This window comes from Phaseolus vulgaris, chromosome 4 (genome assembly GCF_051622355.1).
Source record: "Phaseolus vulgaris cultivar YP4 chromosome 4, ASM5162235v1, whole genome shotgun sequence".
Taxonomy (NCBI): domain Eukaryota; kingdom Viridiplantae; phylum Streptophyta; class Magnoliopsida; order Fabales; family Fabaceae; genus Phaseolus; species Phaseolus vulgaris.
The window spans coordinates 24,800,619-24,828,424 of NC_143501.1; the positions used below are offsets into that span (position 1 = coordinate 24,800,619).

At 41.6% G+C, this 27,806-nt stretch overlaps 1 pseudogene; it reads right to left on the minus strand.

Moving 5' to 3' along the window:
* Positions 1-19,909: 19,909 nt before the first annotated feature.
* Positions 19,910-20,914, minus strand: LOC137838493 (uncharacterized; annotated as a pseudogene).
* Positions 20,915-27,806: the final 6,892 nt, after the last annotated feature.

The window sequence follows — 27,806 nt, forward strand, 5'->3', positions numbered from 1 at the left end:
TGCCTAGGTTCACACAGGCCGCTTGGACGAGAGCCTCAGCAAACCCATCAGCAAAACTACTAACGGACTCCCTAAGCAGTTTTTCCTCCTCAGCCTTGAAATTGGCAGCTTGGGTAGTCATTTCCTGGTCCTTGGAGGCCAAGGCAGCCGACAACTCTTGAACTTTGAATTGGAGGGTGGCGTTTGCAGTGGTTAATCGGGCGCATTCGTCAGTTTTGGACTCGAGCACAGCCTCAGTTTTCCCCAGTTTTTGCTCCCGATCCACGCACTGGTCCTCGAGTTTCTTCTGGTAGGCTTTCGAAGTTTCTGCAACCGCTTCAAGATCAGCAATTTTTGTGCGAAGAGGGACCACTTCAGTAAGAAGCTATGCTTGGGCTTGGGCCACCTCGTGTAGCCGTTTGTTGGCCTCCTCCCTGGCCTTTTGTGCCATCCTCAGGGACTCTTTGTAGGCACCCTCTTGACGCCCCCAGTGGGCGGCCAACCTCTCTTTCTCCTCTTTGAGCTTCTCCTGCCCTTTTTCAGAGAAGCAACTTCCTTCTCCAGAGCTTGGAAGGTAGAAGCTCTGGCTGTCCTGGCCCTGGACTGTTTGTGCCAAGTGTAGGCACAAGACATGAAGAGGCCCATGTAATAGTACATGCTCTCCCTCTGAGGCTCTTCAGCTTGGCTACTAGCAGATCCCAAGCTCAGAAATCCCCTTAATGACTCCTGCATGGGAAGAGGGAGTTCTGGGGCAGGGGGGAGAACGTCCACGGGTTCAGCTTCAAGCCCCCTCTCCTGATGCACCGAATGGGGAGGGGAAGTGGCGCTCGGTGGATCCTTCCTCAAGGACTCCGCCTCACGAGAAGAGGAAGTAGCAGAGGCGACCATCTGAGGGGCATGCTGGGTTCTTTGTCGTTTGAAGACTTGCCCCTCAGCAGAGTCCTCATCATAAAAAACAACCACCACCCGCTTACCCTTATCAAGGGGGGCTGAGGAAGCACCCGCCTCAACCTGCGCGAGGGGCACGACTGCGATGGGAGGTGGAGAACTTGGAAGTGGACGGGGAGAAGCTGGGGTCGTTGGATTCGTTGGTATTGTTGCAAGTGGAGGTTGGGGGTCAGCAGAAGATGGAGGTGCGGAAGAGGCCGAGGGAGGAGACGCCAAAGCTCGTTGCCTATCCATTCTAGAATCTACACCAAAAAAGACAAGTATAGCAAAAGTTAGGCACAGGTAAAGTTATAACACAGAGGAGCAGACCAATCAGGCATCAAGCAGGAATTTAACAGAAATAAGGGCCAGAAAGTTACAGAGAAGTACATTCATACTTATGTATTTTTCTAAAGCATCGGTGTTGAACTCCAGGCTTATCAGGGTGGCGCTGTCGAAGCCTCCCACACTGGTCAAGATCTTACAAGCCTCTCGATCGCTCGACGGCAATTCGTCCAGCGACTTGGACTTCATGGTCTGGACCTCATTCACCCAGTACAGGGGAAAACCGGCAAGGGCAGAAGAGTTGTAATCAGAGCAGCAAATTTTGAAAAACTTGCCCTTCCACCCCTTGAAGGATTGTTGGAAGAGAGAGAGGGGGACCCTCCCAGGGATGTTGCTGAGGCTCACCCAGAGACTCTTACCCTGTTTCTTCACTTCAAAGAAGTGTAGGAAGATGTCGACGGAAGGTGTGCACCAGAAGAAGCCGCACAAAATGCCAAAGGCCTTGACGAAAGCCCAACCATTTGGGTGCAGTTGGGTTGGGGCGATGTTAATCTCGGTCAACAGCTCCCTCTCGAATCGGGAGAGGGGCAGACGCATCCCGATACGCTTAAAGACAACTTGGTAGAAATAAAAGAAAGGGACCCCGTTATTGTCCCGCTCATCCCCACAAACAGGCTCCCCTAGAGTGCATGGGAGCACTGCAATGTCATCATCATGCCTCTTCCCGAAGGCACGATGGTCGTAGGTACATGGTTCCCCTACGTGGTCCCTCCAGGCTTTTGTGGACACTAAGCTTGAGCACTTGTCGAGCAGTTCGATTGGAGCCCACGAGTAAAGGTCTCTATAGTTAATGTTGAGGGGTGGAGGATTAGCTGTTGTTTTGGTACGAGCCATTGGCGAAGAGACTGAAGAATAAAGATGAGAAAAAGTCTTAGCAAAAAGGGATAGGGAAGGGGGAAGAAACAAAAACCTTACAAGAATCCCTACCCGCACGAAGAAGCTCAGAAAAGGGGAAGAGGGAACAGGGACAGAGAAATGCGAAAGAGAATACAAGAGATACGAGAAAAATAAACGGTCCCAGGCAGTTGTATCAGTACGAAAGTTAAAGGGAGGGCCAGTGATGGAGAAAGATCATACCTTTTTGAGTATCTGGAGATTCGAGGATCGAAAACGCGAGAGAGAAAGCGAAGATTGCTGAGAGAGTTTGGGGAAGATGAACAGTAGAGAAAATGCAAGAGGTGGATGAAACAGTGGATTGGAGCGCGCGCTTTCGAAAGATGTAACGTTAACTTGGAAGCGCAAGCGACGCTCGTCCTCAGTCGTTGGATCGCACCACGTGTCAAGGGATTAAAACATAACTTAAACGTCGAACACGGAGAACGTCGCGTCAGATGTCCCGAGAGTGTCAAATCAAACTGAACAAAGGAATGTCACGTCAGCAGGGAATGTCACGTAGATAGTAGGGGCGAGGCATTTCTCCTTTCGTTGACCAAAAATCAGAGTCAACAGGTTGACGGTTCGAGTCATCGCCTCGTACGGGCATCGCCTAAGTAAGGCGTCGCCCAAGAAGAGAGTTCGAGTCATCGCCTCGTACAGGCATCGCCTAGGTAAGGCGTCGCCCAAGAAGACAGCTTGGGTCGTCACCTCGTACAGGCATCTCCTATGTAAGGCATCGCCCAAAAGATGCACACCGCTTACTTTCCCAATAAACCCAGATTAAAACCGTCAGGAGATCAGGTGCAAAAGCTCGAAGATATGAGCGTTTCTCACAGGTACTAAGGGCGAACGAGGCTGTGAGAAAGGGAATCAGGAGGAGAATATGTGTCACGACTCGAGGGAAAAGAACGGAGAATAGAGGAGAAGGGCACGTGCTACTTAAAGAGTTAAGGTCGAACACGAGAGAGGCGAGTGCAAAGGGCGACGCACGCGGTATAACAAAGAAAACAGAAGCGGACGCGACCAAGCAAAAATAAATCGGATAGCGTTTAACATAAAGAAAAGCATAAATCCAGAGTTATGGTTACAGATAAGAGTTCATAACAGTTGCAAGCAAGGTGAAAATATAATCCTGTACACGTTCTAATGTTTGCACGGGAAGCAAAAACAGGTCACTCATCAGTGGCCCCCGGAGTTGAGCAATGCGACGGAGAAGCTCCGTCCCCGAATCTCAAAGCCTGGGCCAGCAGTGACCTTTGTTGATCGTTTATCTTCGAACCTATGCAAAAAAGGGACAAGCATGGTAAGAAACGGGCACAAAACAAAGCACTTCAAAAAAAAATCATACAAGAATCCAATGAGAGCAAGGAATATGAAGGTCATAAGGGAAGTCTCCCGCACATATGTATTGTGCCAGTAACTCGGCATTATATTCTAGACTTATCAAGGCAGCTGCGTCAAAGCCTCCAGCACCCGCCAGGATCTTGCAAGCCTCCTGATCCCTCAGAGACAACTTCTTGAGAGGCTTAGATTTCAAGGCTCTGGCGTCCTTTGTCCAATACAAGGGAAAGCCGTCCAGAGCAGAAGGCACCAGGCTGGAACAGCACACCTTGAAGAACCTGCCTTTTCACCCTGTGAAGGTTTGCTGGAAAGGGGTCAAAAGAATCCTACCGGGGACGTTGCTGAGAGTCACCCAGAGGTTATTTCTCTGCCTCTTCACCTCAAAGAAGTGAAGGAAGATGTCTACAGAGGGTGCACATCCCAGGAAACCAAACAGAATGTCAAAGGCTTTCACGAAGGCCCAACTGTTAAGATACAGTTGGGTTGGGGCAGCGTTCATCTCCGTCAGCAGCTCTCTCTCGAACCTAGAAAAAGGAAGGCGCACACCGACGCGCTTAAAGACCACCTGGTAAAAGTAGAAGAAGGGGACCCCATCGTTGGCCCGCTCGTCTCCGCATACCGGCTCCTCTAGGGTGCAGGGAAGGACGGTGATATTGTCGTCGTGCCTCTTTGCGAAGGCACGATGATCATAGGTGCCCGAGTCCCCCACATGTTCCCTCAAGGCTCTGCCGGAGAGTAAGCTCGAACACTCATCAAGGAGTTCGCGCGAAGCCCACGCGTAAAGATCCTTAGGGCTAACTCTGGAGGAAGAAGGGTTAGTAGACATGTTGAGACAAGATGTCAATAAAGGACCTAAATGATCAAAGAAGGAAGATCCGACGGTAACACAGAAAGAGGAAGTCGACAATAAAAGAACGCAAGAAGAACTCTTTAGAAGGAAAGATGAACCGCGCAGGGAAGATATGGAAAATATGGGAACGATGGGTGCAAGTACGGGATTTCGAAGACCCAAACATTACAGTTGAGCCGCCAAAAGATGCCAAAAGGGGGGCCGTGCGATTAAGCCACATGTCATGAGATTAAGGCATGACCTGGAGAGTCACCTTTCTTGCTCAGAGAATATCACATCGTCAGAGTCCTCGAGGGTACGTAGCGCCAACGGTGCAGAAAATGTCACGTCAACTAGTCAGGGAGTGACACGTCATCAAGATATCGCAAGAACAAAGGGGCGAGGCCTTAGCCTTAGTCTTTTCGCTGAAACTAGTTTCAGCTCAAGACTGGGGGGCTTGTGTACCGTCCCGTCATTGGGTGTTGACCGAAGGTCAGAGTCAACGCATAATGGGGGCCCCTCGAGGGACCTAAGGAAGAGAGGTCAGCAGGTCGACCGCTCGAGTCATCGCCAATAGGAGGCGTCGCCCAAAGTGAGGCGTCGCCCAAGGAGAAGCATCGCCCGAGGGAGAGAGGCGTCGCCGGAGAGGCTTCGGGCCTCGACAGTCCAGAACAGTAGTAAGGAGAAGAGAAAAGCGGCTTCAAGGCCGCAAGTCTAGCACCAGAAGGGGATGCCCTAACTCATGAAGTATCCACACCACTGCTGGGAGACCCTGGAACAGATACAACCCGTGAAAGGGCCATAACTAGGGGAGAACCACGGGCATGGTACGAGAGAAAGGTAGATATACCCAGGGCAAATAACCAGTGATTGGAAGCACATGAGTTGGCACCCAGAACATCAACCCACGAGCGAGAAGCACTTCGCAAGAAAGAGGGCTCACACGATAGAATAACCCTAAGTTGGGTGACGGCGCTGTGGGACCCTCTACACAGAATAAACGATCAAGTCAAAGGGATACGTGGAAAGGCACACGTGCTCATTAAAGGTTTCAGTGAAAGTTTGCCAAGGTACGCGTTAATTCAGTTAAAGATTCGAATGTTCCAAGGTATATTTTTATACGCTTTCAATGCGCTTTAACGCGCTTTAAAGATTAGAGGTGTATAAAAAGGGACCTTGCGGATTTGAAAAAAGGGGACGAAGTTTTAAACTAAATTCACACAGATACACAGAGCAGTAAAACCCTAGTTGTCTTCGCGGCACACTTACAGTGAGCACAAGGCAATTAGGGCAACACAGTTCTAGTTACACAGTTTCAGTCATTCAGTGCAGTTTTTTTGATGTTTCTCGCTAGCTGGCTTGATCGTCAGAGTGAAAACGGCCGTGAGGGCGCCCCTTTGTTCACTTCTTTCAGGTACTCACAGACGGAGCAAGACGAAGGTGCCCTAGCTCGCGAGGACAGGCCACGCGCAAAGACGATCCCGGTCAGCCGTACGGAACACAAACTCTTCATTAAAACTCGATCTTCGTCTATCTTCTTGGCCGAAAGTTTTGAGGCTGGACGGTTTCCATCATTGGTTCCTCAAGTGGCTGCAATTCACACTTCAAGTGGCGTGTTCATCAACCATGTTCTTCAACCACATAAGTCTTCTCTCTTTTCCACCTATTTCTTTCATCTTCATGTCCATATGAACTCTTAAAACATGTCTTAGGTCCTTTCTTGCATTTCTATTCGGTGCTTTAGCTTTATTTCTTGTTCTGATCGGTTCATCTTCTTCTTTGCTGAATATAATCGGTTCATCTTCTTTATTCTTGCTTTTATTTGGTGCAATTCATTTGTTAGGCATTTTAAACGGTTCATTTGAGTTTTTATGCCTTTTAATCGGTTCAATTGACAAGAAATGGACTTCCATATGAGTTTTGGCTTGGTGACTTAAGTTTTGGTGAGTTCTTGAATGATAGAACATTGATCCAATTCTAGAAAAGTGCCTAATCATATTCCAACTCAAGTTTATTCCATAAAATGTCAAAGAATCATCTATATCTTGCTATGGGAATCATATCACAACCATCTTGGCCATCCGCTTTTTGTGGACCTCTTCCTCTACTTTTTTTAGGCTAAGAACCCTGGAAAGAAGTAGTGGATGAGCTTCAACGGGGTGGCAGTGATGGAAGAGGCCCCAACACCAATCCATTGAAAGGCCACCAAAATGTCAAATTGAGGCAACCACTAGAGTTATGGTCAAAGAGGAGTCAAGAGGACGCATTCTACAAGTCATAAACTCTAGTGTAGAATAGTTTTTACATTTTTTGTCAAAAGTAGCATAGTTTAATTCTTTTGTATTTTTGTTGAAACATGCAAAGTGGTATCTAAAATGCTAACCTAAGTTTAATTAGAGTTTCCTACTCCTAATTAAACTTAGGTCCAACCCACATTTAGCCTAAGTGGAGCGTAAGGTTCTAGAACTCCTAGCACATGGAAGAATTCTAGAACCTACCTCACATGTGCTGAATTTAGGAGCCACCTTCCCATGTGCCAACATTTGAATTTCCCTCCAATTCTCTTTTCATATTCAGCCCACTCTTGCTATATATAGAGGAGCTTGGGTCATGTAAATGCAAGATTAATTGAATAGTGAAATGCTGCCAAAATTGTGCCATTCTCACTCCTTGCCTAAACTCTCTTAGGAATAGGCTTTTAATCTTCAAACCTTCACCTACAAAGGGAGTTGGCCGAACCACTCCTACTCTTCCTACTTCTCGTGCACCTCCAAGGCTATCACAACTCCTAGGAGAGCCTTGTTCCACCGTCAATCCATGGAGCTTCCACATTCATCAACAAAAATCGCAAGAAAGGAGACACAAATCCATCATTTGGTATCATGAGCATAGGTTCTACAAGAGCTAAGTGTCTTCTCTCATTTTTTTGTTTGTGTTCTTCTTATTTATGTGTTGTTCATCACTTGTTCATGTTGTCTTGCTGTTTTTTGCTTTTTAATTTGATTTAGTTGCTGTTTTAAGCAATTCAATCGGTGCAAAATGTTCAAATTGTTCTTCAGCTTCTTATTTTCATATTTTGTGTAGGAATCTATATGAAATTGTGTTGTTGTTTTGATATTAGGTTGTTTGAGTCTTGTTTCAAATTTTGTTTGGTTCATATGATTTGTCTTGAGTCATTTTATTTTCTGAATCCTGTGATGTTTTGTCTAGTCATGTATTTCCTAATTTGTCATCAAATCCTTGTTGTGCTGAATTTGTTGATAATTTTGGTTTCTTGATTTGATTTGAGTCCAAAATTATATATTTCTGTGTTTGTTGATCCTTTGGTGCATTTTTCTTTTAGTTTGAGTTCATATTTGTATGCTAGTTCCATACAAATTCATATACATCTACTTCATTGTGTTTTTGAAGTTTCTTATTCTGTTTTTAAATTCCAGAATTAGGATTCCTCTGTTTTTCAAATTCTGCACTGGCTGTTTTTTGTTATGAAATTTTAATACGTTGAAGAAAAATTCTGAAAATCTGGATTAATACAGTTTGATGTGTTAGAAAATCAAGAAAAAAGAATTAGATGAAAAGAAAAAATAGAAAAAAACATATAAATAAAATAAAAAAAGAGTGCATCATGGGGCCAAAATATACGGTAGTTGGACAGTGATTTTGAAACATTTATCACAATTATTTGGTGCATGTTTTTGGTGTGATTCTAGTGCCAAAAGTTTGCTAAGACATTCAATCGTTTGTGGTTAAATTTTCAGAAGCAAATTCAAAATAGCCAGCTCAACATAAATATTTTAAGTCACGTTTCTGAACCTGAAATTTTCCAGTAGTGCTGTTTTGGTTTTTCAAATCAATTCTAGTGACTTTCTTTAGGTTCCTTTTGTGTGCCATCCTTTATTGAGTGCCTATTTTTATTTGCTTGTCTAATATAATTGTAAACTCTTTCTAAGTTGTGTCACATAATTCAAATCCATTTGCTGTGGTACTGTTTTAAAATTTAATTTGTTTCTTGCTTTCTTTTCTTGACCTCTAAATTGTTGGTGGATAAATTCAATTGGTGCTTGCTAAGTGGAATTGAGTTTTTGGTGAGTCTACCTCTACTTAGTAGGTACTGTTTTGGAGAATTTAATTGTCTATTCATAAGAGGTTAAGGCAAGGAGCAGCAGCAAACACAAATACAAATACCAAACACATACACTTTGAAGAACACAACAAAGAAGAACAATTACAAGTCAATGAGTGCATAGTATAGGAAATCTGAATTTTATTTTGTGTAATTCAATTGCTTAATTAGTGGATTAATCACGTTTAGACGGTGAGTGTGTCTTCAATGGCTCCAAGTGTCTAGAAGCCTCACCTTTAGGATTCGCCTAGTTTAAAGCTTTGTAGTTAGCAATCTTTAATTTGTGCTTAGTTAATTGCTTTGCTTTAATTACTTGTTTTGCATTGTTTAATTGCTTTGCATTGTTTTCCTTTGCATAAAATTTGACTTTTCATTTCTAATTGTGCTCTAAGTAAATTACTTAGAAAAAGAATTGTGTGAAGTCTTGAGGGATAGGTTTTGGCAAGGAAAGACTTGGTACTTAAGAAGCCCTAGTGAGTCACCTCTCTTTCCTGGAAAGCTACCTTCATTACTTTCCTTTTCTTTCTTGAGGTAAAATACTTTTAAACACAAAGCTTTAGTCATGTCAAATCACTCTTCTAAATCTAGTGAAAGTGATATAAAGTCCATTAAAACTCTTTTAAAACAATTATCCAAGGACTTTCAATCACTCTCATATAGACAATTGGAACATAAGGTACAAATCAAAGAGTTGAAAATGGCTAAAGAAAAGGATGAAAGCTCTCAAAAATCTAAAAAAATATATTCACATGCATCTAGTTCTCACAATCATGAATCTTTTGGGGAAGAAAGTTTTAGGATAAATGAATATTATCAACCACCCCCTAGGAGAGCTAGAAGAGAAAGAAAAGAACAAGAAAGCACTAAGGAGGTTAGGGTAGATCTACCTTATTTTCATGGGAAAGAAACCTATCTAGATTGGGAAATGAAGGTAGAACAATTGTTTGCTTGCCATAGAGTAAGTGAGGAAAGAAAGGTACCCATAGCTATCTTAAGTTTTAAAGGAAATGCTATGAATTGGTGGATTGCCCTAAAAAGAGAGAGACATCTCCACAAGGACCCTCCCATTACATATTGGAATGACCTTAGGGGAGCCTTGAGATGTCGCCATATTCCTTCATACTACAATAGGAAGTCAATGGACAAACTCCAAGGACTTCATCGAAAGATCTAAGTGTAGAAGAATATTGGCAAAAGATGGCGCAATATATAAAAAGGACAGAAATTAACGAAGAAAACCAAACCACCATATCTAGGTTTTTAAGTGGACTCAAACTTGAGATAAGAAACAAAGTTGAACTTTTACCTTATAGAGATTTAAATGACTTGATTCAACTTAGCATTAAAGTTGAAAAACAAATTTTGAGAAAACAATCAAGTCGAAAACAAAGTTTATACTTTGTATCTTATGACAAGGATGAGTTCCAAATAGGGGAAGAACATATAAAAGAAACATCTCTAGAGCTTTCCCAAAACCTATCCGAGCATATTTCACACACTCAAGCTAGAATAAATCAATGTTTAGAATATCTTGGCAAAAGTCCTTTAGCACCTCATTGTTCCAATGAAAGATCTATGATCTTAAGGGACAAAGGTGACCATAGTATCCAAGACAAAGAAAATAGTGAGAGTGAAGAAAATATAAAAATAGAAACTAACCAACAAGTGAAGGTCGAGTTATCTATAGGCACCTACAAAGATAAAGTTTTATGTGATGTAGTGCCTAAAGAAACTTGTCATGTTTTATTGAGACGACCATTGCAAAGTGTTCAAAATTCCATGCTCCATGGTTGTACCAACGAGACTACCTTCACACATAAAAAAGAAATTCTTCATGAAGGAGAACTCATGGGCCAATTTAGAGTTGATAAAACTCTAGAGCTTTTAAAAGGAAAATTATTTTGGTCACCCATGAGGAATAATGTTCAAAGACATTACCCTATATGCATTTCTTATTTTAAAACTAACTCTAAGGCAATCTCTCATGAACTCTATGCTCCTTCACCTTTTGCAAGTGCTCCATGGGAAGACATAAGCATAGGATTTATATTAGAACTTCCTAGGACAACAAAAGGTTTTGACTCCATTTTTATGGTTGTGAATAGGCTCTTCTTTAGAGAAGTGGTAAGATTTCATGGATTACCTAAAAGCATAGTTTTGGATAGAGGTCCAAAAGTTATATGCCATCCTTTGAGGACTCTTTTGGAAATATTTAGAACTAAGTTGAAAATTTCAATTTCTAGTCATCCTCAAACGAATGGTCAAAATAAAGTTGAAAATATAGCTCTTTCTACTATGCCTAGGGTAATCATGAGAGACAACCACAACTCTAGGGATGAGTATCTTTTCCATATTGAGTTTGAATACAATAGGGTAGTTCATATAAATATTTCTCCATTTGAGGTTGTATGTGGGCTTAATCCTCTTTCCCCTTTTGAGTTGTTACCATTTCCTAATCCACAAGAATTTGTGCCTAAGGAAGGAATAACAAAAGCTGAATTTGTTAAAAAAATGCATGAGAGGATTAAAGAAAAAATACAACAACAAATAGAGAAATATTATGCTAAGTTGCCAAAAACAATAGAAAAACAAAAGGCATGGCAACTTAACAGAATTGATTTTTATACAACTGCTCTAGCTAACTCATTTGCTTTGTTTGATGACTCCCATAGATGGACATTTGATCCAAGAGGACGAGCATAGTTGTCCAAGCAAGAGGCTGCTATCCGAGATAAACCCTGTGGATCTGAGGATAGATTTTCTCAAGAAGGAGAAGATGATGGACACCATCCAGCCACATACATCCGCCTACTAATGACGAGGACGAAGCCTTGGATTTGAGGAAGAAGCCTTGGATTTGAGGACAAATCCTTTTCAAGAGGGAGGGGATGATGGAAGAGGCCCCAACACCAATCCATTGAAAGGCCACCAAAATGTCAAATTGAGGCAACCACTAGAGTTATGGTCAAAGAGGGGTCAAGAGGACGCATTCTACATGTCATAAACTCTAGTGTAGAATAGTTTTTACATTTTTTGTCAAAAGTAGCATATTTTAATTCTTTTGTATTTTTGTTGAAACATGCAAAGTGGTATCTAAAATGCTAACCCAAGTTTAATTAGAGTTTCCTACTCCTAATTAAACTTAGGTCCAGCCCACATTTAGCCTAAGTGGAGCGTAAGGTTCTAGAACTCCTAGCACATGGAAGAATTCTAGAACCTACCTCACATGTGCTGAATTTAGGAGCCACCTTCCCATGTGCCAACATTTGAATTTCCCTCCAATTCTCTTTTCATATTCAGCCCACTCTTGCTATATATAGAGGAGCTTGGGTCATGTAAATGTAAGATTAATTGAATAGTGAAATGCTGCCAAAATTGTGCCATTCTCACTCTTTGCCTAAACTCTCTTAGGAATAGACTTTTAATCTTCAAACCTTCACCTACAAAGGGAGTTGGCCGAACCACTCCTACTCTTCCTACTTCTCATGCACCTCCAAGGCTATCACAACTCCTAGGAGAGCCTTGTTCCACCATCAATCCATGGAACTTCCACATTCGTCAACAAAAACCGCAAGAAAGGAGACACAAATCCATCAGGCATGGAGAGTTCTCCTGACTCTCTTTAAGAAATCTTATAAGGGATTCAAGAAGAAGTTCTTGAAGATATGCTGCATCGTCCATGACCCCACTTTGGTGGATGGTTTTCCGCTTTACTGGGTGGAGAAACCGGGGGTCAAGAAACCTAGAAGCCTCGAGGACTTGGCCCCTCCTGATCTCAAGAGATACATTGGTACCTTTCCTTATTCTGTTTCATTTTTGTTGCGAGTTGCATGCCTTTAGCTTCTTATGCTTTGTTGCCTTCTTTGTGCAGATATGGTGCTTAATGAGGAGAAGAGGAGTAAGCTGGCTGAGTTTGCCGCTCGTCGCAAGGCTGCTCTTGCCGACGTGGGTACCTCAACCCCTGCGGACCCTTCTCCTCCTCCTACCTCTGCTCCAGTCTCTCCTGAACCAACCCCCATCGATCAGAGGCAAAAAAGGGGCGGTGGAGGCCATTGCTTCTGAAGATGAGGATACCTGCACAGGCCTCGTCTTCAAGAGGAAGAAGGGGGCTGACGTCGTGGCTCCATCCCACTCTGCTTCAGATGACCACGCTCCGTCCTTCAGGGACCACCCTCCCAGTGCTTCCTCTCCTCGTGAACTCATGGTGCTCGAAAGTGGGGGGAGAGCTCCCCTGGAGGTGGTCATGGCGTGCCCCCTACTGTTGATCTGCCCTCTTTCCTCTAGGAGGTTCTCCAAGCCTTCAAAGTCGAGGAAGTAGATGGCCAGGATGAAGATCTCCTGGGAGGGCATATGACCAGAGGTCTTGGGGCCTTCCTCATCGAATCCAGTCGCGCCTCAACTCAAGCACAAGAACTGAGGGCTGAGGTGTTGAAGCTGAGGGAGGAGTCAACCTTACAGGCCAAGAAGTCCTCCCAACGCGAAACTTCCTTGCACTAGGAGTTGGAAAATCTTCGCCAAATCGAGAAGGATACCAAGAAGCTCCTATTTGAGAAATCTCAGAAGGCCCTTCTTGCTCATTCAAAGATTCTGCCCCTTCTGAACGAGGTTATCAAGCTGAAGGAGAAAGCTGAAGAGACGCAGGCCAAGATGGCCAAGCTGAAGGAAAGGGCCACTCAGCAGGAGGTCCAACTTGGCCAACTGGAGGGGGAGTTAGCCCACAAGGTCGAACTCTTCAAGAAAACTGAGGAAGAGCTCACCAACGATGTCGTCGACGCTTATGGTGCTGGGTTTGAAGATGCCCTAGCCCAGGTTGCCTGCGTGCATCCTGGGATTGATCTCTCCCAATTTGGGGTGACGAAGCGGGTCGTTGATGGGCAACTAGTGGCCAAGGAGTAGCCTCTTCTTTATTGCAATTTAATGGCTCGATGAACACTTTGTAACTTTTATATATACCTTGTTCTTATTTATGAATCTGCTTGCTTTAAACTGCTTTCTTTGTCTTGGTGGTTAGCTGCCTCGCATACATTATCTTTACTAACAACGCCTTTGATGAGTGTTTATGCCTTAAGTGGCACGCTTTTTCCCACCTGCTTTACCTTCTTTCAATCTTCAACGTCTTAAGGAAATGGTGAGGTGCGCACGAACTCTTAGCCGACCTTACCTTTGTCAGATAAGGAAAATCTTCACTTGTTGTTTTTGACCTTTGTTCCTTGCAAGATATGGGGCAGGTCTTCCTGCTGATCTCGTCCTTGCCCCTCAGGGCAAAGAAGGTGTCATACTTGTAATATTGGTGAACCATGCTGTTCTCGACCTTGACTTACAAACAAGGGAGAGGTTGGCTTTTTTGACCTCGACCTTGCTGCATGAGGACAAGAGAGGATTTAACTGTTGAACCAAGCTGTCTCGACCTTGGCGTTCTCACTCAAGGGGGAGGTGTTCTCTACGAACCTTCCTATCCCAACATTGAGACTTCTAGTCCAAGGGAGAAGTTCATGACTGACCTCGTCCTTATCCCACAAGGGTAGAAGAGGATTTAACAGGCGAACCATACTGTTTCGACCTTGGCACTCTCACTCAAGAGGGAGGCGTTCTCAGCAAACCATCCTTCCCAGTTTTGAGACTTCTAACCCAAGGGAAAGATTCGTAGCTGACGTCGTTCTCGCCTCTTAGGGCAAGGGAGGATTTAACTAGTGAACCATACTGTTTTGACCTTGGCGCTCTCACTCTAGAGGGAGGCGTTCTCCACGAACCCTCCTACCCAGTCTTAAGACTTCTAACCCAAGGAAAAGGTTCATAACTGACCTTGTCCTCGCCTCTTAGGGCAAGGCAGGATTTAATTGGTGAACCATACTGTTCGACCTTGGCGCTTTCACTCAAGAGGGAGGTGTTCTCTACGAATCATCCTATCCCAATATTGAGACTTCTAACCCAAGGTAAAGGTTCTTAATTGCATTGTACAAAATACTTGTAAACATATCTTTTTAACTAAATAACTGAAATTTTATTGCGTGACCTCATAAAAAAACCCTTATAAGGGAAAAAGAGTGTCCCCTAAGAACTGTGTACATTGCAATAGTTTAACTGAAGTAAAACTTAAGGTTAGTCGCGTTCCATGTGCGAGGGATCGCTCCACCTTCTAAAGTTTCGAGCATGTATGCTCCATTCCCAAGGTCCTCTGTCACCCTGAAGGGACCAGTCCACTTGGGAGACAACTTGTTGAGGTCAGCGACCTGGAACTACCGAGGTTTTAGCTTGGAGCTGTACTTGTACTCCACCCTTCTCTTCAAGGCTTCAGCCTTGATTTTTGCTTCCTCCCTGACTTCATCCAGTAGATCCAGGTTCACCTTTCTTTCTTTGTTGGACTCTTCGGCCACAAAGTTCTGGAAATGTGGTGAGTTCTCCTGGATCTCTACAGGAATCATCGCGTCCGAACCATACACCAAGCTAAAGGGTGTTTCCTTGGGAGTGGACTGGGGAATGGTGTGGTAAGCCCACACAATTCTAGGAACCTCTTCTGCCCAGGTCCCCTTGGCCTTCTCCAGCCTTCTCTTTAGACCTTCTCATTGAACTTCCTTCTTCACTAGCGAACAGGTCGGGCTTGCGGGTCCATGGTGAGACAGTGACACAAGAAATCGGGATCAATGCCAGGCGAAATCATCTAGGTGTTGCGCTATGACTTCGACGATCTGGTCTTGCGTCTCTTGGCCTAAAGACTTGCGAAGTTTGAACATCTTCCCACCGATCTCCCTTTCCAACACGTCTTCTGCTGGTTCGGGCCGTCTCTCCTGGCGATCTTTGTGCGGGTGACCCCTTTTTCCCTTGGAGGCTGGGTGGTGACAACGAACACCCTCTCTTCGTCTTGAGGCTATTCTCGTAACATTTCTTAGCCTCCTTTTGGTTAGATTTGATAGTGATCACCGTTCCCTCCAAAGAAGGCAGCTTCATCTTCATGTGCCTCGTAGAGGCAATGGTTCCAATCCTGTTCAAAGCAGGTCTACCCAATAGTATATTGTAGGCTGGTGGAGCGTTAACAACGAGATACCTCATGTTTGCAGTGCGTGAGGTTGTGTAATCCGTGAAGGTTGTGCTCAACTTTATATGCCCACACACTTCTACCTGGTCTCCAGCGAAACTATATAGGCAACCGGTATAAGGCCTTAACTGGTATGGAGACAACTGCAACTTGTTGAGGGTCGATCAGAACATTACATCGGCTGAACTCCCTTGGTCTACGAGGACACGATGCACCATTCTTGATGGGTTGATACCAAAAGATGGATTGTTCTTCTTGGAGATTTGAAAAGGGTGGCGGAAGCAATGGATGTGATGGATCAAGGAGGGCTCATATAGAGCTATGGGTTCCTTGTAGGTGCATGAAAGGTATGGAGAGTGATTGGTTGGGCCATATCACTTGGAGAAAGGTGGAGGTGAAGATTAAAGTGTCTAACGTAGAGAGACTAGACAAAGGAGTAGAAGCTTGCAATATTTGGCAGCATTTTACTCATAAAATTGATCTTATTAAAACATGTGCCAAGCACCCCATTATAAAGGTGCAAGTGCCTTGGAGAATAAGGAGCAAGGGTAGGAAGGGGAATACACAAAAGAGCGGCTACTAGGGTTTTGACTAAAGTCAATGTCGCACCCTAGGAGAAAACTTCTGGAAGCTAGGTTAACTTCTTACCCTAAAAGGCTTTACTCAAGCTACAATGATAAGCACACCCCCTATTATGCGAAAGAAACCCTATTTTACTGAAATTATAAATAAAGAAACTAGCTCTCATGGCTTGGGCTTTACTTCATGTGGTCTTCTTTGATCATATAAAGAAACGTTTCTCTGCCATCAGTAGCAGAGTCCAAATCTTCTTGAATCCTCTTTGCCATGGACCTAGTTGTTGGGCGTGAACTAGGGCCTGAGCTTGGGTGATGTGATTCCAATAGCAAAGAAGAGAATGATTCTTGACATTCTTAGGAATCAACTTGAGTTGGACAATTGTTAGGCACTTTTTCTTAGAATTGGATCAATGTTCTAAGTCAAGAACTCACCAAAACTAGCACCAAATCCAAACTCATATGGAAGTTCCTCATATTGTCAAATTGAACCAACAAAAAGTGGTAAAAATCAAAAGCACCGAATAGAATTGAACAAGAACTAATATGAACCGAAAAAAATGAAATCGAAAGCAAGAAAACTGAAAAGGAAAGCTGGAAAATGAAATGCACCGAACCAAAAACAGAGAAGAAGAAGAACAACTGCTGGAAATAGAAAATAACCGAACCAAAACTCAAGAACACAAGCTAAACTTGAACAATTGAAAGAGAAGGAAGGAAGGAGAAAAGAATGCTCATGAAGATGGATATAAGGTTGGATGATCACGCCACTAGAAGGATGGTTGCTCCTAGATGAGTGTGCTGCCGCCACTTGAGGACACCATGGATCCTTCAAGATAAGACTAGAGAAGAAGGCTCAAAAGCTCTCCAATGCTCACTCAAAAATTGAGTATAGTTTCTTTAATCTAAATTCAAATCTGAAATGTACAAGGGAAGCACCTATATTTATAGCCTAGAGGTGCTGAAAATCAAACTAAAAGAATTCAAAATTCCCTCCTAAAGCTCACTAGAACCGGCGCCTAAACCAAGCATGAGGAAGGTGTGACCTCTTCCTTCACTTTGGCACCTCCTTTTCTACTCCTACACCTATCTACTAACACACCCCCCCTCCTAAAGCTCCTAACTAAAGACTAAAAGATGCTATAACAATAGAGGTTTCTAATGTTTCCCTCTAAGCACCTTCAACCAAAGAAATTACAAAAAGAGAAAATAATTGTTCCCTAGCTCCTAAAGCTTTGAACATGCTTCTTGTAAGCCTTTGAGTGGGCTTTGACCTCCATGGGCGTCCTCTACTTGCGCCTCCACCTCTTCTTGATCTTGTTGATTGGCCTCCATGTCCACTCGAGCTTGATCTCCATCATAGGGCCTCTTTCATCATCCCCTCCCTCTTGAAGAGGATTTGTCCTCAAATCACATGCTTCTGCCTCTTCATCTTCACTACCTGCAAAAGGTGTTAGATCCATAACATTGAAGGTAGTATGTACTCCATATTCTTCAGGTAGGTCAATTTGATATGCATTATTATTGATTCTTTTGAGAACTTGGAAGGGACCATCACCCCGGGGACTAAGTTTAGACTTCCTCTGATTAGGGAATCTATCTTTTCTAAGGTGAAGCCAAACCCAATCTCCCTCCTAAAAAATCACCTCTCTCTTCCCCTTATTGCTATGTTTCTTGTATTTCTCTGTTTGTTGTTGTATTGTTCTTAATCCTCATACATTTTCTTTACAAATTCAGCATTTGTTACTCCTTCCTTATTCACAAAATCTTGTGGATTAGGTAGAGGTAACAAATCCAAAGGAGTAAGAGGATTGAACCATACACAACCTCAAATGGAGAAATGTTAGTAGTTTTATGAACTACTCTATTATATGCAAACTCAATATGAGGAAGGTACTCATCCCAAGATTTGTGGTTTCCTTTCATGATTGACCTAAGCATAGTGGAAAGAGATCTATTTACAACTTCAGTTTGTCCATCTGTTTGAGGATGACAAGAAGTTGAGAAAGTCAACTTAGTTCCAAGCCTTTCCCAAAGAGTTCTCCAGAAATGGCTTACAAATTTAGGATCTCTATTCGAAACTATGGTCTAAGGTAAACCATGTAATCTTACCACTTCTCTAAAGAAGAGCTTAGAGATGTTGGTAGCATCATCCACTTTATGGCAGGGTATGAAATGAGCCATCTAGCTAAACCTATCCACTACCACAAAGATGGAATCAAAACCTGTATTTCTCCTAGGAAGTCCTAATATGAAATCCATGCTTATATCTTCCCAATGAGCACTTGCAAAAGGTAAAGGAGTGTAGAGTCCGTGAGGCATTGTCTTGGATTTAGCTTTTAAACATGAAATGCATCTATAACAATGTCTTTGGACATATTTCCTCATGTGTGGCCAAAAGAATTTTCTTTTTAAAAGCTCAAGAGTTTTATCAACTCCAAAATGGCCCATGAGTCCTCCTTCATGTGCTTCTTTTAGAAGGAGTTTTCTATGTGTTCCTTGGGGTATGCAAAGTTTTCCTTCTTTAAATAAGTACCCCTCAGAAACATAAAAAACTCCTTGTGCTCTATGTTGGCACTCAGCAAAAGTGGGTGCAAAATCATGATCTTCTTTATAAAGTTCAGGTATGTTTTCAAATCCAAGAATTTGGGCTACATGTTTAGAAAAGAAGGCATGTCTCCTTAATAGAGCATCTGCCATAATATTTGTATTGCCCTTATTGTATTTGATAACATATGGAAATTGCCCTTCTTTGCATGTCTTTTGTTCAACTTGTGTTGACCCTTCAAATACACTATGTATGACAAATTCTTTTGAAACTAGATAGTGTAAGTCTACAGGGCCCTCACAAGTGCATAAAGCTCTTTGTCATAGGTGGGATAGTTGAGGGCGACACCATGAAGTTTTTCACTAAAATATGCAATTGGGGTGCCCACCTTGCAACAACACAACACCTATTCCTACTCCTGATGCATCACACTCTAGCTCAAAAGTTTTTGAGAAGTTTGGTAAAGCTAGAATGGGTGCATTAGTGAGTTGAGCTTTCAACCTTTGAAAGGCTTGCTCATGCTTCTCCGTGCAACAAAATGGAGTGTCTTTCTTCACTAACTCATTGAGTGGTGAAGCTAGACTTGAGAAGTTAGGAACAAATCTCCTATAGAACCTTGCTAAACCATGAAAGCTCCAAACATCTCCTACATTTTGTGGGGTTGGCCACTCTTGGATGGCTTTGATTTTCTCGAGGTCAATATGTACCCCATTTTTGTTTACTATAAAACCTTAAAACACTACACTATCTACACAAAAAGTGCACTTATCTATATTAGCAAACAAACTATTTTTCCTAAGCACTAAAAGAACCTTCCTAAGGTGACTTAGGTGGGACTTTAGGCTTTGACTATATACTAATATATCATCAAAATAAACTACTACGTATTTATCTATGCAATCCATAAGGACATGATTCATAAGCCTCATGAAAGTGCTAGGTGCATTAGTGAGTCCAAAAGGCATCACTAACCACTCATATAACCCAAATTTGGTCTTAAAAGTAGTTTTCCACTCATCACCCTCTTTGATTCTTATTTGGTGATATCCGCTTTTGAGATCAATTTTAGAAAATATAGTGGACCCATGCAATTCATCAAGCATATCATCAAGTCTAGGAATTGGATGCCTGTAATTGATGGTGATATTATTGATGGCTCTACAATCACAACACATTCTCCACGTGCCATCTTTCTTTGGCACCAACAAAACAGGTACAACACAAGGACTTAGACTCTTTTGAACCCAGCCTTTCTCCAACAATTCCTCAACTTGTGACTCTATCTCCTTAGTCTCCTCAGGATTAGTTCTCCTTAATCTCCTTAATCTCATCTCTATCTCCTATCGCCATCTTCATTGATCCATTGAAGTTTGTAAGGTTTTGGATGAGGTACTAATTGTAGATTAAGTTTTTCAACCATCCTAGTGCCACAACAATTACAGCAAGAACCACTATCCACAATGAGAGAACAAATGTTTTCTAAAACTTTATATCTTGTATGAAAGATGTTCTCTCTTTGTGTTTCATGGTTCACACTAGGGTGATTGTTGAGGGTTCTTCTGATCATCATTAATTCTCAATCACCAGGATATGCCCCCTCACTATCTTCTTTCTCTTCTTCCCCACTAGACTAATCATCTTGGCTGCTATACTCACCCCTCTCTCTTAAAATCATGGTTCTCCTATTTGGGCATTGGGATGCTATATGACCTCTACCATGACACTTAAAGCATTGGATATCTCTACTGCGGGATTGTGAGGTAGACACATCTTTTCCTACACTTTTGGGAGTTTCTTTGTGTTTATCTTTTTTAATACTATCCTCCCTTTCTCTTCTATACTCTTTCTTGGGATAAGAGTTAGAGTAAGAACTTTCCTTGCGACTTGATCCTTTTCTCAAATTTTGTTGCTCAACTTTTATACAAAGTTGGATCAAGTCATTCAAGTCCCTATAGGGCAAGAGTTCCACTTTATCCCTTATCTCAAGATTGAGACCACTGAGGAACCTAGCTATGATGGTGGTTTCTTCCTCCTTAATAGAGGCTCTCATCATGTAAAGCTCCATCTTTTGCCTATAGTCCTCTAGACTCATGTTCTTTTGTTGGAGTCTTTGAAGCTTGTCCATTAACTCCCTATTGTAATATGAAGGAATATGGCGGCGTCTTAGGGCTCCCCTAAGATCATTCCAATATTCTATGGGAGGGTCTCTGTGGAGGCGCCTATCTCTCTCTAAGCCTGTCCACCAGTACATAACGTTTCCTTCAAAGCTTAAAGTGGCTAAGGGTACCTTCTTCTCCTCACTAACATGATGGCAAGTAAAAAGTTGTTCTACTTTCATTTCCCAATCTATATATGTTTCAACAGTTTCCTTTCCATAAAAATAAGGTAGGTCTACCCTAGTCTTTTTGTGGCTCTCTCTTCTAGTTATTCTTGGTGGAGGTTGATAATAATCATTAACTCTCAGACTCCCCTCAGCATGTGAGTCACACGACCTAGAACTAGATGCATGTGATATTTCCTTTTGCAACCAAACTTTTGACACATAATTTTGGATGCATTTGTAACAATTCCCCACCAAGATTGCTCAATAACCATGACTTCACTTTTTCACCAATTTTGCTACCAAGACACAAAAACAAGGCAAGCGACCAAACTTACCTAAGCCAAAACCCAACCAAGATCAATTCCTTTTGCAACCAAACTTTTCACACCTCATTTTTGATGCATTTATGACAATTCCCCACCAAGATTGCACAAAAACCATAACTTCACTTATTCACCAATTTTGCTACCAAGGCAGAAAAAGTCAATCCACAGAACTTGGCTAAGCCAAAACCCAACCAAGATCAATTCCTTTTGCAACAAAACTTTTTACACCTCATTTTTTATTCATTTGTGACAATTCCCTACCAAGATTGCACAAAAACGATATCTTCACTGATTCACCAATTTTGCTACCACGGCAAAAAAACCCAATCCACCGAACTTGGCTAAGCCAAAACCCAGCCAAGATCAATTACTTTTGCAACCAAATTTTCACACCTCCTTTTTGATGCATTTGTGACAATTCCCCACCAAGATTGCACAAAAACCATATCTTCACGTATTCACAAATTTTGCTACGAAAGAAAAAAAAGCCAATCCACCGAACTTGGCTAAGCCAAAACCCAACCAAGATCAATTCCTTTTGCAACAAAACATTGCACACCTCATCTTTGATGCATTTGTGACAATTCCCCACCAAGATTGCACAAAAACCATAACTTCACTTATTCACCAATTTTGCTACCAAGGCAAAAAAAGCCAATCTACTGAACTTGGATAAGTCAAAACCCAACCAAGATCGATTCCTTTTGCAACCAAACTTTTCACACCTCATTTATGATGCATTTGTGACAATTCCCCACCAAGATTGCACAAATCCCATAACTTCACTTATTCACCAATTTTGCTACCAAGGCAAAAAAAGCCAATCCACCGAACTTGGCTAAGCCAAAACCCAACCAAGATCAATTCCTTTTGCAACCAAACTTTTCACACCTCATTTTTTATGCATTTGTGACAATTTCCCACCAAGATTGCACAAAACCCATAACTTCACTTATTCACCATTTTTGCTACCAAGGCAAAAAAAGCCAATCCACCAAACTTGGCTAAGCCAACACCCAACCAAGATCAATTCCTTTTGAAACAAAACATTTCACACCTCATTTTTTATGCATGTGTGACAATTCCCCACCAAGATTGCACAAAACCATAACTTACTTTATTCACCAATTTTGCTACCAAGGCAAAAAAAGCCAATCCACCGAACTTGGCTAAGCCAAAACCCAACCAAGATCAATTCCTTTTGCAAACAAACTTTTCAGACCTAATTTTTTATGCATTTTAGACAATTCCCCATCAAGATTGCACTAAAACCATAACTTCACTTATTCACCATTTTTGCTACCAAGGCAAAAAAAGCCAATCCACGAAACTTGGCTAAGCCAAAACCCAACCAAGATGAATTCCTTTTGCAACCAAAGTTTTCACACCTCATTTTTTATATATTTGTGAGAATTCCCCACCAAGATTGCACAAAACCCATAACTTCACATATTCACCATTTTTGCTACCAAGGCAAAAAAAGCCAATCCACCGAACTTGGCTAAGCCAAAACCCAACCAAGATCAATTCCTTTTGCAACCAAACTTTTCACACCTCATTTTTGATGCATATGTGACAATTCCCCAACAAGATTGTAAAAAAACCATAACTTCACCTATTCACCAATTTTGCTACCAAGGCAAAAAAAGCCAATCCACCGAATTGGCTAAGCCAAAACCTAACTAAGATCAATTCCTTTTGCAACCAAACTTTTCACACCTCATTTTTGATGCATTTGTGACAATTCCCCACCAAGATTGCACAAAACCCATAACGTCCCTTATTCACCAATTTTGCTACCAAGGCAAAAAAAGCCAATCCACCGAACATGGCTAAGCCAAAACCCAACCAAGATCAATTCCTTTTGCAACCAAACTTTTCACAGCTAATTTTTGATGCATTTGAGACAATTACCCACCAAGATTGCACAAAACCCATAACTTCACTTATTCACCATTTTTGCTACCAACGCAAAAAAAGGCAATCTACCAAACTTGGCTAAGCCAAAACCCAACCAAGATCAATTCCTTTTGCAACCAAACTTTTCACACCTCATTTTTTATGCATTTGTGACAATTCCCCACCAAGATTACACAAAAATCATAACTTCACTTATTCAACAATTTTGCTACCAAGGCAAAAAAAGCCAATCCGTCGAACTTGGCTAAATCAAAACGCAACCAAGATCAATTCCTTTTGCAACCAAACTTTTCCCACCTCATTTTTGATGCATTTGTGACAATTCCCCACCAAGATTGCACCAAACCCATAACTTCACTTATTCACCAATTTATCTACCACGGCAAAAAAAGCCAATCCACCAAACTTACCTAAGCTAAAACCCAACCAAGATCAATTCCTTTTGCAACCAAACTTTTTACACCTCATTTTTGATGCATTTATGACAATTCCCCACAAAGATTGCACAAAAACCATAACTTCACTTATTCACCAATTTTGCTACCAAGGCAGAAAAAGTCAATCCACAGAACTTGGCTAAGCCAAAACCCAACCAAGATCAATTCCTTTTGCAACCAAACTTTTTACACCTCATTTTTTATTCATTTGTGACAATTCCCTACCAAGATTGCACAAAAACGATATCTTCACTGATTCACCAATTTTGCTACCACGGCAAAAAAACCCAATCCACTGAACTTGGCTAAGCCAAAACCCAGCCAAGATCAATTCCTTTTGCAACCAAATTTTCACACCTCCTTTTTGATGCATTTGTGACAATTCCCCACCAAGATTGCACAAAAACCATAACTTCACTTATTCAACAATTTTGCTACCAAGGCGAAAAAAGCCAATCCGTCGAACTTGGCTAAATCAAAACCCAACCAAGATCAATCCTTTTGCAACCAAACTTTTCCCACCTCATTTTTGATGCATTTGTGACAATTCCCCACCAAGATTGCACCAAACCCATAACTTCACTTATTCACCAATTTATCTACCACGGCAAAAAAAGCCAATCCACCGAACTTGGCTAAGCCAAAACCCAACCAAGATCAATTCCTTTTGCAACCAAACTTTTCACACCTCATTTTTTATGCATATGTGACAATTCCCCACCAAGATTGCACAAAACCCATAACTTCACTTATTCACCATTTTTGCTACCAAGGCAAAAAAAGCCAATCCACCGAACTTGGCTAAGGCAAAACCCAACCAAGATCAATTCCTTTTGCCACCAAACTTTTCACACCTCATTTTTGATGCATTTGTGACAATTCCCCACCAAGATTGCACAAAAACCATAACTTCACTTGTTCACCAGTTTTGCTACCAAGGCAAAAAAGGCAATCCACCGAACTTGGCTAAGCCAAAACCCAACCAAGATCAATTCATTTTGCAACCAAACTTTTCACTCCTCATTTTTTATGCATTTGTGACAATTCCCCACCAAGATTGCACAAAAACCATAACTTCACTTGTTCACCAGTTTTGCTACCAAGGCAAAAAAAGCCAATCCCACGAACATTGCTAAGCTAAAACCCAACCAAGATCAATTCCTTTTGCAACTGAACTTTTCACACCTCATTTTTGATGCATTTGTGACAATTCCCCACCAAGATTGCACAAAAATCATAACTTCACTTATTCACCAATTTTGCTACCAAGGCAAAAAAAGCCAATCCACCGAACTTGACTAAGCCAAAACCCAACCAAGATGAATTCCTTTTGCAACCAAACTTTTCACACCTCATTTTTTATGCATTTGTGACAATTCCCCACCAAGATTGCACAAAAACCATAACTTCACTTGTTCACCAGTTTTGCTACCAAGGCAAAAAAAGCCAATCCCACGAACATTGCTAAGCTAAAACCCAACCAAGATCAATTCCTTTTGCAACCGAACTTTTCACACCTCATTTTTGATGCATTTGTGACAATTCCCCACCAAGATTGCACAAAAATCATAACTTCACTTATTCACCAATTTTGCTACGAAGGCAAAAAAAGCCAATCCACCGAACTTGACTAAGCCAAAACCCAACCAAGATGAATTCCTTTTGCAACCAAACTTTTCACACCTCATTTTTTATGCATTCGTGACAATTCCCCACCAAGATTGCGCAAAAACCATAACTTCACTTATTCACCAATTTTGCTACCAAGGGAAAAAAAAGCCAATCCACAAAACTTGGCTAAGCCAAAACCCAACCAAGATCAATTCCTTTTGCAACCAAACTTTTCACACCTCATTTTTTATGCATTTGTGACAATTCCCCAACAAGATTGCAGAAAAAAAATAACTTCACGTATTCACCAATTTTGCTACCAAGGCATAAAAAGTCAATCCACAGAACTTGGCTAAGCCAAAACCCAACCAAGATCAATTCCTTTTGCAACCAAACTTTTCACACCTCATTTTTTATTCATTTGTGACAATTCCCTACCAAGATTGCACAAAAACGATATCTTCACTGATTCACCAATTTTGCTACCACGGCAAAAAAACCCAATCCACCGAACTTGGATAAGCCAAAACCCAGCCAAGATCAATTCCTTTTGCAACCAAATTTTCACACCTCATTTTTGATGCATTTGTGACAATTCCCCATCAAGATTGCTCAAAAATCATAACTTCACTTATTCACCAATTTTAATACCAAGGCAAAAAAAGCCAATCCACCGAACTTGGCTAAGCCAAAACCCAACCAAGATCAATTCCTTTTGCAACCAAACTTTTCACACCTCATTTTTGATGCATTTGTGACAATTCCCCACCCAGATTGCACAAAAACCATAACTTCACTTATTCACCAATTTTGCTACAAGGGAAAAAAAGCCAATCCACCGAACTTGGCTAAGCCAAAACCCAACCAAGATCAATTCCTTTTGCAACCAAACTTTTCACACCTCATTTTTGATGTATTTGTGACAATTCACCCCCAAGATTGCACAAAAACATAACTTCATTTATTCACCATTTTTGCTACCAAGGCAAAAAAAGCCAATCCACAAAACTTGGCTAAGCCAAAACCCAGCCAAGATCAATTCCTTTTGCAACCAAATTTTCACACCTCATTTTTTATCCATTTGTGACAATTCCCCATCAAGATTGCTCAAAAACCATAACTTCACTTATTGACCAATTTTGCTACCAAGGCAAAAAAAGCCAATCCACCGAATTGGTTAAGCCAAAACCCAACCAAGATCAATTCCTTTTGCATCCAAACTTTTCACACCTTATTTTTGCTACATTTGTGACAATTCCCCACAAAGATTGCGCAAAAGCCATAACTTCACTTATTCACCAATTTTGCTACCAAGGCAAAAAAAGGCAATCCACTGAACTTGGCAAAGCCAAAACCCAGCCAAGATCAATTCCTTTTGCAACCAAACTTTTCACACCTAATTTTTGATGCATTTGAGACAATTCCCCACCAAGATTGCACAAAACCCATAACTTCACTTATTCACCATTTTTGCTACCAAGGCAAAAAAAGCCAATCCACCGAACTTGGCTAAGGCAAAACCCAACCAAGATCAATTCCTTTTGCCACCAAACTTTTCACACCTCATTTTTGATGCATTTGTGACAATTCCCCACCAAGATTGCACAAAAACCATAACTTCACTTGTTCACCAATTTTGCTACCAAGGCAAAAAAGGCAATCCACCGAACCTGGCTAAGCCAAAACCCAGCCAAGATCAATTCCTTTTGCAACCAAACTTTTCACACCTCATTTTTTATGCATTTGTGACAATTCCCCACCAAGATTGCACAAAAACCATAACTTCACTTATTCCCAATTTTTGCTACCAAGGCAAAACAAGCCAATCCACCGAACATGGCTAAGCCAAAACCCAACCAAGATTAATTCTTTTTCCAACCAAACTTTTCACACCTCATTTTTGATGCTTTTGTGACAATTCCCCACCAAGATTGCACAAAAACCATAACTTCACTTATTCACCAATTTTGCTATCAAGGCAAAAAAAGCCAATCCACCGAACTTGGCTAAGCGAAAACCAAACCAAAATGAATATCTTTTGCAACCAAACTTTTCACACCTCATTTTTGATACATTTGTGACAATACCCCACCAAGATTGCGCAAAAACCATAACTTCACTTATTCACTAATTTTGCTACCAAGGCAAAAAAACCAATCCACTGAACTTGGCTAAGCCAAAACCCAACCAAGATCAATTCCTTTTGCAAACAAACTTTTCACACCTAATTTTTGATGCATTTTAGACAATTCCCCATCAAGATTGCACTAAAACCATAACTTCACTTATTCACCAATTTTGCTGAGAAGGCAAAAAAAGCCAATCCACGAAACTTGGCTAAGCCAAAACGCAACCAACATCAATTCCTTTTGCAACCAAACCTTTCACACCTCAGTTTTGGATGCATTTGTGACAATTCCCCACAAAGATTGCGCAAAATCGATAACATCACTTATGCACCAATTTTGATACCAAGGCAAAAAAAGCCAATCCATCGAACTTGGCTAAGCCAAAACCCAACCAAGATCAATTCCTTTTGCAACCAAACTTTTCACACATCATTTTTGATACATTCGTGACAATTCCCCACCAAGATTGCGCAAAAACCATAAC